We start from the raw sequence: 4,664 nt of genomic DNA, 5'->3' as shown, positions 1-4,664 counted from the left end.
GTCTTATCACCATTTGATGCCAACTGGATCTCCCCCTGAATCATTGCTACAACAACTTGTTGGTCCCCTCCGTAGAACTCCAATGTTTCCACTTCAACCCCTTTGCCATGACCTCCTCAACTCCCCTCTAAAACTGCCACCTCAACTCACTTTTGACCTCGCCTCCATACCTTCAGTCCTACTACCTCAACCAGCACTTATTCCCACCACCTCAATTTCTATAGTGCAACAACTTCAATCAAAGAACAAAAGAATAACGAAGAGGATCATCAGATCTGTAGAACTGTTGGTGATCTTTTGCTTTCATTGCCTCAACTAAGAAGAAGAGAGAGGTCAGTTGATTGAGTTTCAGGGTAAACGGTCTAATCCAGTCCGAGTCAAATTAAGTTGCTGACTTGGTGGTTCAAACAGTTGAGCTGCTTAGTTCATAGGTCCAAATGGATTTCAACTAGATACAGGTTTTAACTCAACCAGCCCACCATAGCTAGCAGGTGGCCAATCAAACAGCTAGACCCCTGTTGCTCCAAAAATTGATTTTGATAATCACAAACCATTTGAGGAGACTACTAATGAGTTTCTTATCTTTGGAGAATATTTTAGTGATGTTTCAGGTAGTCCAAAATATTGAGTTTGAAAAGCTCCATCAAGTATGTCAAAGTTGAAGTTTCTGCAAGTTGGAGAAGTTTTTGAAGCCTTTTGGAAGTGTCAAAGTGATTCAAATTCATTTAAGAGCATTTGGTAGTGTTCTGGTAAATTTCGGATCTTAAATGTATGAAAAATTAGATTGGAACAAAATAGGGTGACCTATCTTGGTCATCCCCTTTCATTGGATAGCCGGCATGCACTGTTTTGGCTTGTGGCAAGCAGTGGGACAACCTCTGAGATCCTGAGACCAAAATAGAGAGCCCGTTTTCTATCTGGCCAAATGAGGCATCCCATGGGACGTCTCATTGCCAGTGAGGCATCCCATGGGACATCCCATTCTGGCGAACATACATAACGGCTAGTTTTTAGTCCGTTTTTGATGCATTTAATGCGCATTAAATACTCTCCAACGGCTCTTAACCGACACTAAGACACTCTCAAGTCCAAATAGAGGTTATAAATACTCTTTTGAGGTAAAAAATCAACTAAGTTTCAAGCATTCAAAGCTTACATCCGTGAAAGTTAAGAAAATTCCTAAAAGAAAGGAAAAAAGCATTCAATCAACTTATCAACCACTCTCCAACTGCACTCAAGTGTGCTAATCCTTTGAGGGTGTTTAGCAAAGGCTTCTTTCCCTTGAGTATTATATTTTTATTGCATTTATTGTGCTCATTTAAGGGGCTGTTGTGCTGAAATTTCTATACACTCTTCTTTTGCTATTGTATTTTGGGTTTTGAGTTTTGGAGGGTTCCAAAACTCTGATAGGTTGATCCAAATCTGAAATCGGAGTGTTGTGGGTTGGCTTGTATCCGAAAAATAAGTGTTCTTGCTTGGATAGCAAGAGTCGGGGTTATCCGACGTGTTGTATCTTGAAATCCTTTTAGTAGATTGAATTTTCAAGTAGACTTGAGGAGTTGATGTAAGTGCAAGGTTGGCACCGAACCACTATAAATCTCTTGTATTTGTTGTGTTTGCATCTCTTTGTTCATTCATTGTGCTTTATACTTGCTTACTTATCTTTTGCGATTGATTTCATTTTCTTAGCTAATCAATTCACTTTACTCGACAAGTATAGCATATTTTTTGAGTGCACTAATCACAAAAATTTTAAAAAGATCCAATTCACCCCCCCTTTTAGGCTCCATATCTAGGCAACAACCCCACTAATCCAGCCAAGTCTCAAACACTGGTATTAACTAGATTGCTTTCTCAATACTCACTTAGTACAAAGAATGCATTAACTCCAATAGTAGCTTAACACCGGCAAAGATTGCACAAAAAAATGACAAAATTATGATGATACTACTTTTGTTCTGCAACACTGATAAGTTAGGAGCAAAATGAAATGGTACATTATAGAAACAATGTAAAGCTATAGAAAAAAATAATAACAATGTTATTTTATAACAGAGATAATAATATGAACCTGTGGATCTGTGACATTGAGATAGAAAGGAGATGCGGTGTGAAAAACACACTCACACCCCTCAACCTCTGAATCGAAAGAGCCCTCTTCCAATAAGTTTGCTTTAAGCAAGTGCAGCCTCTCATTGGCTCCTTCCAAGGCACGCAAATGCTTGGTTTTCTTCGGATCAGCTAATAAACATGACATAAAGAATATAAAATGAGAGACCAACATTAGTTTTTAGCAAAATTTCAGGTCTACATATGTCCTATGATAAGTGGTGGTGACAGAATTTTGCAAAAAGATTAGATGATGATCAGAATATTGCCTTTCTCCATGATCCATTAAAATAAGAATAATAGGAAGAGATTGTTCAGACAAAAATGACTGAACAAGCAGTAAACAAAGAATAGAAGAACTTAGGATTTCATCTTCAATGTGTGAGACAAATACAGGCATAATTATTGGAATGACCGAAAGAAACATCACATATCAAAGTATTATCATTTAAGTGAAAAGCAGGAGTGCTTCTTTAAACCTACTATAATTTTAACGAAATCAACGTCATCCTCAATCTACCTCAACTGAAATAGAGGATCTCACTTGTAAGAAGCCCATTATCATTCAAATGCTGTAAGTAGGCTTCAGAGTTGTACCGTAGATAGTTCATACTAAATCACTCATTTTTAATTTAATCCATGAAACACATTTGAATAGAGAGAATTTACTATCCTGTCAAATTTTTTTTTCAAAATTTTGTCCCATACAAAAATGATCAGGATTAACTTTTCCTTTTTCTTGGCAAATAGGATACTAGTTCCCATATATATATAATGGACAATTTCATGGACAGTACTTCCTTAAATATTAGAAGATGAGTGGATGCTGTTTACCTAAGTGAATCTCCATATGATTCAATGTGAGAAGAAGTGAGATTTATTGATGAAATAAATTAGGAGACCTCTAACCCAATTTATGGAGGACAGTGAAAGGTGAAAGTAGAGAGGAAAAACTGAAATAAAATTGCATCATCGTTTTACATAGAATGCCTTAGAGAAGTGAGAACTTGTATAATAAAGTGATGACCAAGGGGATAGCTACAGTTGTCACATTCTACATGTTCGTGACTCTATTTCTAAAAGAGTTGTAACCATTTTAAATTGAAAGGCACCAAAGCTCCTTATAAACCCTTTAATCCTGTTTCGTGCTCTGATAGGACCTACTGCAAATTGCACAAGACCCAGCCAACCCATCCTCAAAACCCTGACTTCCCACTCTATTTCTATCCCTGTATTATATAATATGTCAAGAACAAGGCAAGACAACATCAACAAAAATCCAAAGTCAAAAATACAATCAATAAATGCAAGCAGGACATGTCCGATGATGATTGATGGAAAAAATATAATAAAATTTTAAAAAATGTCATGCAACTCAAAGTGGGGGTGGCAATTGGATCTGGTCGGATATGGATCGGATCCATATGGGTCGAGTTAAAAAATCATCAATTCGAATCCAACATGTTTATTAAACAGATCAAAAATTAAAACCGGAACCCGATCTGCTTATTAAATAAGTAATCCGACCCAAACCACTTAACCCGTTTATTAAACGTGTCAAGATAGGTTAAATGGGATAAACAAATTAAATGAGTTTTTAACAGATGAAATGATTAAACAAATCGGGTTAAACAGGTTAGAAATAGGTTAAGCAGGATTTAAACAGGTCTTAAATGGATTAAACGGATTAAGGGGGTTATCTGACTCAATCCGATCTGAATATTAAATAGATTAAACAGATCAGATATCTGAAACTCAGATCCAACCTAAATATTTAACAAATCGATCTATTTATGATCCGAACCTATTTAGCCTAAACTCAAATCTGTTTATAGCGCGTCGAATACAGATCGGATCATATTTTGTCAGCCTTAACTCAAAGTCAAGAAAACTTTAAAAAAAAATACAACCCTGCTAATTTGAGATTTAAATGCAAGTTTAAAAGATCCATCCAACAATATCATTGCTTAAGGGCTACAAATGAATCTAAGCAAGCAAGGAGGCTTGAAGGTCATTCCACAAATATGAGCAGGCAGGGACATGAATCCCCCAGCGATGATGCCATAATAACCATAAAGGGGAAACGAGAAACACTAATAGGAGCATTCCATCACTCCTTGTGTGCAATTGTTTCCCCTAAAGAGGAAAGAGGATAAGAGGGATATCAATTGCTATAAAATCATGACTATTAGTCCTCAAAATTACAGAAAGAGACGGACCAAGATCCAGGACGGATGCGCGAACGGTATATCCACGCTGAAGGAGAAGCTTGACAAGCCAGGAAGCAATGTAGCCGGACGCACCGGTCATGCACTGTGATAGCCCAGCAGCCCAAACAAAAAAAAAATTGATGAAGACTCCCACAGGGAGTCTTCTTCTCCCGACCGGCTCCTAATCGGAGTCGGAAACCTCATCGGAGAGGAGTCAAACTCCTCTCCTTTGGTTCTATTTAAAGGGGAGACCCTTCTCCCTTCTTCCTACCAAAAAATCTCGGGGCAAAACGGCGGTAATCGTCGGAAATTTCCTCACGGAGACCCGTCCTTGTGCCATCCAAT

General features: G+C 37.6%; 1 pseudogene; it reads right to left on the bottom strand.

Moving 5' to 3' along the window:
• The window catches only part of LOC105032909 (phenylacetaldehyde reductase-like), a 24,048-nt pseudogene extending 19,629 nt beyond the window's left edge, over positions 1-4,419 (bottom strand).
• Between the last annotated feature and the right edge of the window lie 245 nt (positions 4,420-4,664).

The sequence above is a fragment of the Elaeis guineensis genome, chromosome 5 (assembly GCF_000442705.2).
Source record: "Elaeis guineensis isolate ETL-2024a chromosome 5, EG11, whole genome shotgun sequence".
NCBI classification, from domain to species: domain Eukaryota; kingdom Viridiplantae; phylum Streptophyta; class Magnoliopsida; order Arecales; family Arecaceae; genus Elaeis; species Elaeis guineensis.
The sequence above is the reverse complement of the archived record's forward strand: the minus strand, read 5'-3'. Positions and strand labels throughout refer to the sequence as shown.